Source organism: Lathyrus oleraceus, chromosome 5 (assembly GCF_024323335.1).
Source record: "Lathyrus oleraceus cultivar Zhongwan6 chromosome 5, CAAS_Psat_ZW6_1.0, whole genome shotgun sequence".
In the NCBI taxonomy this organism is placed as follows: Eukaryota; Viridiplantae; Streptophyta; class Magnoliopsida; order Fabales; family Fabaceae; genus Lathyrus; species Lathyrus oleraceus.
This window is the reverse complement of record NC_066583.1, coordinates 182,679,236-182,693,265: the sequence shown is the minus strand read 5'-3', so window position 1 is coordinate 182,693,265 and position 14,030 is coordinate 182,679,236.

Below are 14,030 nucleotides of genomic sequence, written 5' to 3'. Positions count from 1 at the left end.
CTTTCTCATCTCCTCATTAAGAATACCACCCTTAGCAATTTCCAAAGAAACAACACCTCTAGGAGCATAACTTGTGATAGAAACCTGAAACGTCTCCCAAGACTCTAGTAAAGATAGCAATAGAAATAGTCCTAAAAGTTCATCACTAAATTTGATACTCATTCCTAAAATCTGATCAAGGAGCCCTTGAGATTCACTCAAGTGATCTGAAATAGAAGTTTCATCCTTATACTTCAAACTTATGAAGCTATTCAACAAGAACAGTCTATTATTCCCTGATTTAGAGGCATACAAGGACTCTATCATCTCCAGCAAAGTTTTTGCATGGGTCTCATTAGCAATATGATTATAAACACTATCTTCTAAATATTGTCAAATAAAACCACATACTTGTTGATGTTCAAACTCACATTCTTCATTAGACAGAATCCGACTTTGTGGACTAAAAATCAGTAAATGTAATTTCTTCATATATAGTAAGTATTTTATCTTGCCCTTCCATAAATGGTAATTAGAACCATTCAACAATATCATTTTCATCTTTGTATTTGACTCCATCATCCAAACAAGTAAAATAGCCCTTAACCAAGAGCTCTAATGCCAATCTGATGAGAAATTAAAACACAATAATAGAGAAATTCACAGTGGATATAAAATTTCCCACACTTGTAGGAACCTTGAGGGTCAACAACAAATATAAGACAACAAATCGAACAAATAAATGCACAAAAGAACACCAATAATTTTAACAGGGAAAACCCATTAATATGAGTGTAAAAACCACGAGTAGTTTAGATCAAAGAAATAGCTTAACTATAATGAATTTAAGGATAGAATATATTCTTAAAGTGATTCACAAACTAGTGTTAACAACCACAAATGACAAATTAAACTAGCTTACAAATAAGAATAAAAAAGCTGAAACATTTCCCAAATCTGCAGCTTCACTGCGAAGCAAATAACTCTCATTTCATACGTTGTTTTGAAATCCTTAAACTATATGAACATGTAACAATCAGTGTTTTTAGACAATGGGGTACGAGTGTGAATTTATTTCATATATCTATTTTTTTTATTGCCTTACACACACACATACGCACACATGTGCACACACGTGTGCGCATGCACGCGCGCGCGCGCGCACACACACACACACACACACATATTTTTCATGAATAAATTATAGGACGGGTGAAATAACTCAATTGATATGTGTTAGTTGACTTATATGAATGTGAGATCTTGATTCATAGTTCAATTCCTAATATCATTATTTCTTTGTGTTTTCTCATAATTTATTAATGTAAACAAATTGTTGATACTGATAAATCAACAACTTTATTTAAAATTATAATAAATAAATGATTGATAAATTGATTAAATCTAAAACACGGAATATGGTTACAATAAAATAAATTAAAAATCTTGTCATCTATATTTGTAGCAAATATAAATTTAAAATTTAAAATTATTAAAAATATAAATAATAGACTAGTATTAAATAATTAAATAATAAGTATCTAATTGATCATACTTACTATTTTCTAAGCGGACTATGAGACTGATTTCTAAAATTGATCGATCTTAGAATTAGTGTTCCAAAACAACCAAAGAGCCGATAAGATTGATTAAATTCATAGGCCCAATTCAACCAAAGGTGGTGCTTCAACTGGAGAACAAGTAAACCTCTTTACCAAAGTGCTTCATAAAAGTAAGGTCTCGTCTTCATCTAAATTGTCGATGAGCATCCAACACCCTTATGAATTTCACACCGGATCAACCGAGACAGCTGAAACTATCACCCTTATATAAGTGTGACTTTGAGTCATGTCTAGGTATTCATTCACTCACACACTTGTAAGTTCATCTCTCTCATTGACTGACTTGAGAAATATTGGAGTATTATTCTTACAGGTAACCCATTTCTGATCACTGATGATTTCTACCATTGTACTAGAGGACCTTCCATGGTGGTCACCTTCAACCTACCACCATTTTCCATTCCCATAAAAAATAGTGGTTCCTTTTGCGGGAATCGTCTTGTGATTATCAAGGTGCTAACAAACTCAGGATGAATATGTATAGTTTAGTACAAAATCAAAACACGAGCCTCCTTAACAAGATACTAATCTACATAAAAAAGAATCAACATAAATATTTTTCTCAAATTACAACTTATCTAACAATGTTACAACATTGACACTCTAGAGCCAATATGTAGGAAGTTATCTTAGATGTGCATCACAACTAAAAAGAGTGTTAGAGTTTCCAAAAAAACATGTCATCCCCATTACCATGATCTTAATTCTCCCCCATCATGATTCTGAAGATAGAGATAGTAACCATACGCCACACAAGGATTATCATTCTAGGATATCTTCCTCACACCATCGATCTCAAATGGGGAAGGTACACTCTTCCACTCATGCTTCCTTTATCCATCACCGAAATAATCCATTCACCAGAAAAATAATTGGCTAGAGGATCCCTAAGTTTCTTGAGAAACAACCAAAGTTGGATATCTATGAAGGATCTGAAGACCCTGATAGGCATATTGAGTATGTGGACACCATACTTGATATCACCAAGGCAAGATTGCAATAAAATGAAAGTTGTTTGTACTGACCCACAAAGCATCCTCTATGTCATGGTTCAGGAATCTGGAGGATAGTTCTATCATTTCTTATAGAAAGTTATGTGATGAGTTCCCATCATAGTTTATAACATAAAGATGTCAGGTGAAGATGGTAACACTTCTTAGTGGGATTAACTAGAAGAAGAAGGAAACACTCATATGGTACATTGACATATTCACGAAGGTAGTTGTTGAGTTTTGGATCTTTGACAAAGGATTAAGGTCAGATTGTATATTTTGGAAGAAAATTTACGTGAAAGGTGTAGGAATAATGAGTGATATCTTTAGGCTAGTCTCTTGGGCTACCTAACAATGAGACCCTAGTTTAGTCTTTATATGATCATGCATTCTGTTTTATCCATCTCCCTCCCTTTAATTTAGCTTGATCAAATCCCATTTGATCAACTAGATCCTTTGACTTTGCACACTCCCTTTGTCTTTGTCAAGTGACCATAAATCTCTTGGTCACTAGATGAGACTTGTCTCTTCTATCTTGGAGATTCAGCTTCCCAACAAGTACAAAATATCAAGCTCAAGTCAAGGATTTAGCCATCTTCCTCATCCCCACATAGCATCCCTGAGGACTTGTTTCAACAACTAGTCAAACATTGACAAGGATTGCATGTCATGAGCCTTAAGTAATAGAGAAGGGGCGAGAGAGAGCATTCTTATCCTCATTCTGCATATTTTGGGTACGGGACAAATGACTCAGTTGCTTATAGTATTAATCTCTATTCATAAACCTTAGTGCAATTCAAGTCAATTCACTATCAAGTATGTGGATAGCCTTGTGGATCCCATCTCAATACTATTTGGTTTCAATACCACTCTCTTTCCTCTCTTTGGGTTAATCACCTTCATGGTTCACACCCTTTTTCTTGGTTTAAACATCACTTTCCTTTCTTGGTTTTGACACCACTTTCTTTTTTTCTTTGGTTTAAACACCACAATTTGGGTTAATCACCTTTATGGTTAATATACCCTTTTTCCTTAGTTAACCATTATTTCTCAGTTAAAAGACCACTTATTCTTGGGTTGACATCTTCATGGTTATACACCCCTTTCTTGGTTTTGACACCACTTTTATCTTTTTGTCTTTAGTTTAAACACCAAAATTTGGGTTGACACCTTCATGGTTATACACCCCTCTCTTGGTTTTGACATCATTCCCTTACCATGTCAGTCCTAGTGCTCTAGTAAGATACTTGTCATGTCAGTCTCAGTGCTTTGATAAGTTCCTGCTTTCTTTCCCTTGCCTTGTTAGTCCCAGTTTCTTAGGAAAGCCCCTCCTTTTGGTTTAAACACCACTTCAATCTGTTTCTTTCCTTTTCGGTTTAAACACCATCCCCGATAATATCTCTCTTTCAGTCTTAGTCCTTAGAACTATGGAGCTCTAACTTCCTTATTTCACTATTAGGATATGTAGGCACGAGGATGCGATTGCTTGGCGAGCACTTTTATTTATTTCCCCCATTTCTCTCTCTGGTTCCATGACCTACGAGGCTCTAACTTTCTCATTGCACTATGAGAATACATAGGCATGAGGGCCCAAATCCTCCTCGAGCACACACTCTCTCTCTCTCTCTCTAACCCATTTTCTATTTTGCAGGTACATGAAGATAGCAACACCCATCCAGGAAAGAGAAACCAAAATGGTTCCCATGGAGTACCATGGATGTGAGTGGTGCTAACACCTTCCCCTTGCATAACCAACTTCCTTACCCGTTTCTCTGTCCCCCTTGGGGTTTATCGATACTTTCCCTTCCCTCTTTTGGGGATAAATAGAGTTCGGTGGAAACTATGTTGTATGTTCGATCGTGTGATGCGCTCGGGTTCATTTCTGCTAGCTTCAGCTGGCGACTCTGCTAGGGATTGCAACCTAGGTGCTAGAAGGAGTCGGGCCTAGTTTTGTTTGCTTTTGTGTTTGTTTGGGTGTTTATTTTCATGTTTTTCCTACTTTTATCATCATGTATGTTTATTGCATTTACTTTATTGCATTTATTTTGCTATTCATTTGCTAACCCATTATTGGAATCAGTATTTTGTTGTTGTTGGGTTAGGCTGATGTTACTTGAGATAATCTCTACACCCAAGCTTGAATATACACACATGATAGACTCCTAGATAGTCGTGTTGACCTGCGTTTCGCGTGTTGGGTTGGCACGAGACCCACATCCAGACTAGATTCACTTAGGGGTACTTTTGTCCTATGAGAATTCACTATGGAAAAGTATTTTCATCTGTATCCATGACTCTAGGAAGCCTTTTAGGGATCACCTTTGGAGACTAGTACATACCTATGAGTGGGATATTGGGTTTTTGCAGGAAACCAAGCTCCTACATACCCTATTTCTCATGTAACATCGAACCTTTGAACCTATATCAAGTAGAATATTCATATTATCCAGAATGTGCCATGTTATTCCATATAATAAAATATCATTACATCGTATAACCCTTTTTGCATATGCGTTTCCAGGGAATCCGATAGCCTAGTTTATTATCGAGTACTCAGAGATAGCATGAATCCTTGCAGAAAATGTGTGTTCAGTTACAAGTTTATAGAATCGCAGTTGAAGACTTTGAAAGGATTAGGAACTCGTCTGGTTCTTGATCACATAAAAGATTTCAAGAAGGCCTATGGTAATCTCCTAGGTATTCTCAACACTGAAGTGAACACTACAACAATCCATACCCTTGTGCAGTTCTATGACCCTCCCATGAGGTGTTTCACTTTTCATGATTACCAGTTGGCTCTGATGTTGGAGGAATATTCACATATCTTAGGGGTTGGAATTAAGGATCAGGTTCCTTTCATCAGTACCAAGGAACTACCTAAGTCATCTTTTAGCCGGATCTTTGCATTTGGAGAAGAAAGAAGTTGAGCTAAATAGGTGGTTTATTTCTCACCTGCCCACCAAGGGTCCATTCGTCGAGAACAAAGACAATCTTAAATGGTCTTAGAGGATCATGTCTTTGACTGCTTAAGATATTTTATAGTACTCTAGAGATTATGATGGCGTCAAGGTAATTCTTAATTATGGTAATTTCCCTAATGTACCCCTCATAGGTATAAAGGGTGGAATTAACTACAATCTGAGGTTGGCATTACGCCAGTGTTTGTTTTGTATGAAGGGGTTGACAATCTGGAGTTGCTAAAGAAGATCGTCAGATCTTGGAGGAAGGTTCGTCTTCAAGGAAGGGCTGAGTTAGGAAGAAGAATTCCATTGCCAAGGAAGCTTATACGTAGTGGGTCAAGAGCAGGGTTGAAGAAATTATATTGTCGTTTCCATCTGATCCATCTATGAACATCCAACATCATGTACTTACAGTTGTTCCTACCTTCGAGGTTGGGAAACTCAAGGAGACTATCAAGAGCTTAGACAAAGAGAATGTTGATCTTCGATCTAATCTTGGTAGGATTACGAGGGAGAAAGAAGACTTGGAGCTTAACCTCAACCAGAAGAGAGCAGTGGCATTCCAAGCAGTGGAGGAAGCCCAAGAGGAGTATTTCAAAAGGAAGAAAGTAGGTGAAGCCTTAAAAGGGACTATTGACAACCTATTTGCCAAGAAGAAACAGCTCACAGACGGACAATATCAAGCATGCAAGATGGAGATCAGTTGCGAAGACCAGCTTAAGAAACTTAGAGAACAGTTAGAGAGTTGCAATAGGGAGTTGAAAGAAGAAAGAATTCATACTAATTAGTTGAGGGTTTCTTTTATTCAGCACCAAACAGAACATGACAAACGGTTTGAGAAGATTCGAGGGTTGAAATATCAAGCGCATAAAAGTAGAGAAGATATTGATCAACTTTAGCAAGAGGTGACACATTGTGAAAGGAACATTCGTCATCTGCAAGTTCTCTTAGATCAGAAGGAGTCATCGCTATAAGACCTTTTGAGTAGACCGATTCAGGCTACACCTTCTAGGATGCACAGTGGGGGTTGACCAAGATGCAATGGCTACATAGATATTTTAGGGTTGTTTTTTATTGTTATCTTTGAGAAAACTTGTTGTATCCCTTGGGGAAAAGTTATAATAATTATACTATTTATTTCATTGTTATGAATATAAAAGGGTTCTTTTCATTATCGATTTTGTCTTATGCCTTTATTTCCTATGCTTTATGTTTACTTACGACAAATAAAGACTTCGGGATTCATTGGAAATTTTAATTTGAAAAAAAAACACATAATAATCAAAATCTTTTGCATAACATATCATCCATTCATATGAACTTTTTGAAGGAGAATTGCCATCCAAGGCGCAGCGGAATTTAAAAATTTCTCCATTTAGTGATCCTTATGAATGGGCATGATCAGTGATAGAATCGTTACCTCTTGTGGCGATCACGAACGTTGAACGATGACAACGTCTCTACTCAGTCCACACGAACGGATTCCTTCAATCTCAGTGCTAGCTGGTACGAATGAAGGCTTTGAGTGAGAGAAAGAGAGATACGAAATTCCAACTCTTCAGTTGTGTTGTATTCCCATATAATGCTTCTGCACAAGAGCTCTATTTATAGAACCATTTGTGTGGGCTGCAAGCTGAAAAGCCCACTCAAGTGTATATTGCCCATATCTTACAATATGCCAAAATCAGTTAAGCTCGTGGTACCTTACCATATTTCGTATTCTACTTAAGGGCACCATACATTATGGTATTCCTCAATTATTCTATCTCTCATCAATCCGTCCTTTGTGTGTGACCCTATAGGTTTTCGCGGCGTTGGCAATTACATTAAATCACGTATTTAACATAATAAACAGTGAGCGGTATCTAGCAACACATCACTGCTACCCAAGACACGAAAATGTCATGTGATCTGACAAAACCTCCTGTGATAATGATTATGTGTATAATTACCCCTTTGCCCTTATGTCTATATTGAACACAAGGTATAAACCGTGTCATCCTTGTCCAGTTCAATATTAGGCCCATAGACATTTATCCTGTTATGCAGGATGGGAAAATTCCATCTAGGACACTCATGTCCCTCAGTATGCTTTGTGGAGTACCCATCAACTGTCTTTATGGTTATCGAGTTACGGACAACGTTGGATCAGCAACAAAGCACTCGACTCTACATCTAGGGTCCATAGTGGTTTCAGGTCGAAGAGTGGTATACACCATTATCACCATGAGAATAACTTATGACACTTTGCATAACTTTCTATATAGTATTCTCATAGCGGGTCAATCCGGTATAAATATTACTCTTAATATTCATACCTATGTTTAAGACTTGATAACTCTTTATCCATGATCCATGAGATGTGATCATCAGTCTACAAACATAATAGTCTTAATGCTTTAATGTTATCCCACTTCACAATAAAGCTCGACTATGGATACTTTAAGAATAGTGTCCTTATGTTTAATGTGATCTCATGATTAAGTCATACTTGATACATTAAACGGACTAACTATTCTAGGGACTTTATTAATCAAACATAATAAAGAAAAAGCCTTTTAATTATTAATAAATAATTCGATACAAGTACCAAAAGTATTGGCCTCTAGGGCTTACACCAACAATCTCCCACTAGAACTAGAGCCAATCAGGCATACCCCTAATGCCCATTGATCTAGTATGGCCATCAATCTTCTGCTGCGCAAGAGGCTTTGTCAGTGGGTCAGCAATACTGTCAAGTGTAGGTACTCTACATATTTTCACATCTCCTCTATCTATTATCTCTTGAATGAGATGATAGCGCCTGAGTATGTGTTTGGATCGTTGGTGAGATCTAGGCTCCTTAGCTTGTGCGATAGCACCATTGTTATCATAACAGAGACCAATGGGATCCACAATGCCAGGAACTATGCCAAGTTCACTAAGGAACTTTTGATCCAAACAATTTCCTTTGCTGCACTTGAGGCAGCAATATACTCGGCCTCGATTGTAGAATTGGCAATTGTATCTTGCTTTGAACCTTTCTAGATCACACCGCCACCATTTAAGCAAAACACATAACCATTGGAACCATTCATATTAAAGCGTCTCAGCACTTTGTCTATGTACTCTGACTTAGGCCAAGCATTTTGTGATTTATCTCTATAGATTCTGATTTCCTAATTTATAGGCTGCTTCACCTAGGTCCTTCATAGAAAAGCCTTTCCCCAACCAAGACTTTACTTGTTGCAGGGTAGGGATATCATTTCCAATGAGTAATATTTTATCTACATATAATACCAGGAATACGATCATGCTCCCACTAACCTTCTTGTAGACACAAGGCTCATTTTTGTTTTTGATGAATCCATGAGTAATACATCACCTTGATCAGATATCCATATATCTCAGGTATGTGACGTATCCTGCCTGACCAACGCTGGTCTTGTTCTACTTGAGCAGGTTGCTCTTACACAACTCTTTGTGTTTCCTGCTCTTATTCCTCCATAGGTGTATCAATGCTTTGTGATTCTTGAATTTCTTCAAGCTCTACTTTCCTCCCAGTGATTCCTTTGGAATTAAAATCCTTTTCTAGGAAAACTCCAGTTCGAGCGACAAACACTTTGCCCTCAGAAGGATTGTAGAAGTAATACCCTCTTGTTTCTTTAGGATACCCCACAAATAAGCATTTGTCAGATTTGGGCTCAAGCTTAGTTGAAATTTGTCGTTTCACATAAACTTCGCAACCCCAAATCTTCATGTAAGACATATGTGGTTTCTTACCACTCCATATCTCATATGGTGTCTTCTCAACCTTTTGGATGGAACACGGTTAAGTGTGTAAGCTGATGTCAATAGTGCATGTCCTCAAAAGGAGTTTGGAAGATCGGCGTGACTCATCATGGATCGGACCATGTCCAATAGGGTTCGATTTCTTCTCTCAGATACACCATTCCTTTGGGGTGTTCCAGGAGGAGTAAGTTGGGATAGGATCCCACACTCTTTCAGATGGTCATCAAACTCTAGGCTTAAATACTCATCACCTCGATCTGATTGAAGAGTTTTAATATTCTTACCTAGTTGGTTTTTGTACTTCATTCTTGAATTTCTTGAACTCTTCAAAGGACTATGGTTTGTGTTTCATTAAATACACATAACTGATGCGTTGGAAAACTTGTTCGCAAGTATACGAACGCGTCAGAGTAATATAAGAGATTATCGTATCCACAGAGACCAAGTGTCAATCTATCGTTATCTGTCGTTATGGTGTTTATCAAAGGCGGTCAAAATAAGTGTTTTGTAGTGTGCAATAAAAAGTAAAGTATTAAAATAGAATATAATTAATAAAGACAGGGTCAAATGTAATTCACGTAATCAACTGATAATCCAAGTACTTGCTAATAGAACTACTTATGGGCAATGTTTCTTACTTTGAAAAGAACTAATTTAACAGGAACTGTCGCTTTCGCGTATTCAGAACCGAGTTGTACTCCCTAATCAAACCCTCTTATTGTCACTTATAAAAAGGTGCGCATTGCGTTAGAGTAGTAAACCTATTTTTAAGAAATATAGTATCTTGACTAAGTTGAAAAGTATTATAACCTGGATTTCTTAACCAAAAGAGGGTCTCACGAACCAGACTCTAAACTTATAAACGCATCCGAAAATAGTTTTAAAATCTCTTTTCTTCTTGATGTTAAAAACTCCTAATGAACTAAACAAAGCGCTTTCGCTGTTTTTGAAATAGTTAAAAACAATTAAGTTTATAAAGACGTTGGACGACTTTCGATCTTACCCAACGGAATTGAAGTACGGGAAAACTTAAGTTGAAAGTTAAAATAGCCTTTTAAGTGTTTCTACGAACAATTGTACGGATTACTGGTTTAATCACGATCCTTACATTCTAACCTTTTAGATTTAGTTAGACATGGTAAAGTAAAAGTGCATTAAAATAAATAAAAGTAGTGCGAGTGCGGAAAGTAAATAATTTAAAGCGAGTGCGAGGAAATAAATAATTTAAAGCGAGTGCGAGGAAATAAATAAAGTAAAAGCGAGTGCGGGAAATAAATAAAGTAAAGCGAGTGCGGGAAATAAATAAAGTAAAGCGAGTGCGGGAAATAAATAAAGTAAAGCGAGTGCGGGAAATAAATAAAGTAAAGCGAGTGCGGGAAATAAATAATGTAAAGGCGAGTAATAAAAACCTGCTCCAATCGGAGGGCTGAGTAAATTGCAATGCGGAAAAGAAAATGGCGGCAGGATTAACTTCCTTCCAAAGTGCTCCAAACTCGATTACAGACTCTATCACAGACTTGATGACACAATTGTGGTAACACTCCAATGCGAAGCGATTACCACTATAAAATACTGAATATATGCCTAAGTGAAACAAAGTTGCTTCTGAGTTTGCCTCAGCTCTAAGTTTGGATGATTGTAAAACTGGATTCGTATTTCTATTTATAAGCAAATAAAAAAGGTGGAATTGACTTGGATGCCCTTCAACTTGAAAATAGAGGAAACTGTTTCCTTCTTGTGGCGCCCGCCACAAGCACAAAGTGGGGCGCCTTAGTGGATGAAGTGGGGAAACGTGGGAGTTGAGGAAGTTGGACTTGGACACGTCATGGCTTGGTCTGTGGCGCCCGCCATGGGGTAGGCCATAAGCACAAAATGCTGAATTTTAGGGTTTTTAGCCCTTTTTCACTCCTTTTCTCGATCGGGGCTCCGATTAAAGTAAAAACCTGTAAACAAAGAAAAACATAGCAATAACACAATAAAATGATAATAAAACAACTAGAATGCATGTGAAATCGAAGTCAAAAATACGTAAATTTTAGTGTGATCAAACTCTCCCACACTTAAACCTTTGCTTGTCCTCAAGCAAAACATTGAAAAGCTGATAAAAGAAAATTCGTGTAAATGAGTGCTTCAAGTAAAAATTCTAAGTTCAAGTCGGGATGCAGTGATAGGTACTAACCGAGTGAACTAAGGGTATCATGATGACACTAATCCGCAAATACGGACATAAACTTCATTCCTATATTAACCAACCCATATTATCCCACAATACCTAGGCCTGCCTCTTCATCTCTTTTTGTGTCCTTTTCATTCAGGCGCAATCACATTAAGCCCGTTATCCGTACATGCTTCATAGTAGAGTGGCCTGTTAGTGATTATGATCAGAGCTTGGGATTTCTGGCACATAAATATGTGTAAACCCTTTTATTGGACCCAACTGTAGTTGTGGGGGATCGGATCGTAATCCGCCCTACCGAGTTCAGTGCCAGATACCTCTGAACCAACTAGCAGTGAGTACTGCTTTTCTTTTTCTTTTTCTTTTTTTGTAGCAATTTTTTTTTTACAATTCTTTGGTTTAAATGACTTTGTGAGGGTCACCTATACCGGAGTTGCCTTTTTGCTTTCTTTTATTTTTTTTTTGTTTTTCTGGATCATTCATTTATTTGCATCGGTCCCCTACGTAGAGGATGCGTAGGCCGGAGCTGACTGCTGAGATAAACTACTAAGGACTTATACGAAAATGATTATTAAGGCCATGGTATATGGGGTTTCGGGAATGATTCCTATATTTACGAAGCTTATGGTGCTAAAACAGATAGTGATGTTTCGCAAAGTTCTCCCAAGTCACCGCATCCTTACTCAAAACATGTCCTTAAAACCTGAAAACTTTCGAAATAACACTATTTTCTTTTGCAAAAAAATTTTGGTGGGGCTAAAGGTATGGGGAGGTAGGATTGTACTAAGGATCTACTATATTTGGTGACTCGTCAGACTCATGCATTATACTAAAAACCAAAATAAACAACTAAAAGGGAAATTAAACAACTAAAAGGAAATAAACAGTCTAAAAACAACAAATAAAACTAAAAATAAAAGGAAAATGATAAATGCTCCTCCCACACTTAAATCGAACATTGTCCCCAATGTTTCGAAATAAGATAAGGGAAGAGTTACCTGGCAACCTATTGCTGACCACTAGTGCCCTCGCCATCCTGAGGTGGACGACGGGATCGGGTACGACGACGGTCTCTCTGATCCATCCTCGCCTGCAGGGCATTCTGAGCGGTCCTCACCTCTCGAAGGTTACCAATAATGGAACCTTGGGTGGCTTCAATTAGTGTCATGTGTGTCTGGTGGTATTGTTATTGACGGGCTTACGTATCGGTGATCACTTGTAGGGACTGTAGGACAGTGTCGTAGGACCTGTCTGTCCTCCGCTGTGATTGTTGCATGAAGTTCATATTATCCGTCATTTGTTGCTGGATGGTAGAGAGTAGGTCATCTCGCCTCTGCTCTCTAGCCATGTGGTCTCGCCACATTTCCTCTGTAATATAGAAGCCAGGAGTGGTACCTACAGAAGAGGAAGATGGTGCGGTGTGTGGTGGTGAAGGATGATGGGGGGACACATGTGGTACGGGAGATCTCTCTCTCCGATCATATTCATCATCAGTGTCTGGTCCCGCCTCATCAGGAATGTTAGGAGGAAGAGGACCCAAAATAGGTGGAGCATCTAAATCGTAGGTGATTCTCCTAGTTTCTTTGACTTGTATAATTTTATAAAAGTAAAAACGAAAAATAAAAAGTGAAACTGAAACAAAAAACAAAAACAGAAATTAAATATAAATAAATAAATAATTAAAATGCAAATAAAATATAAAACATATATAGATAAAAATAGAAATACTAATGTATAGTAGTAGTTTATATAATATCCAAATGCGATAATGTAAAATGAGTAATGCAAATACGATAAATATATGAAAGAGAAATAAAGTGAAATGAAATGGTGAAATCAGGTATTAGGGGTGTCGTCTGCCTGAGTGGATCCACGGAGCACGGCTATCTCCTGCCTGAGCTCTGCGATCTCCTGATATAGACAATCGACTTCAGTAGCATGGGTGAGATCAGGCACTCCTATCTGTAAAGTCAGGTCCGCCACTTCCTGTCTAAGCTCTGCAATCTCTCTACGGAACTCAGCAATCTGGGTGCGTATGTCGGGTGTCTGCAATGAATGATTATTAGAGAGAACAATGATTCTAGGAGATGGTGGTGCAGGTGTGTATTCAGCAACTGGGGGCGATCTCGGCTCCTCAACGGTCTCTCCCTTTCCCTCTAGAGCATAACTCCAATTCGCTGGATCATGCACACTGGTCATCATAGGGTCTGGCAATGTGAAGTAATGGATGGCCTCGCTGTCGACTAGCAGTCGGAACTGACATGGGTGGAAAGAGGCTCTCCTCATCAAACCTCTAGTCAAACAGAAATCGATGTCCATGGTAGTATATCCACAGTAGGTCCGAAGATGCAACAGCTTGCGAGACAGACCCAAAGCGACTGCAATCTGTGTGATGATTCCACCAACATGGATGACTCCTTCGGTGGATCTAGAGATACCGCTGAGATTATTCAATAAAAAGTTCCCACATGCTACTTGGCGAGACTGGGATGCGCAAAATAATAGGAAGATCTCCTCTTCACTTAGTAGT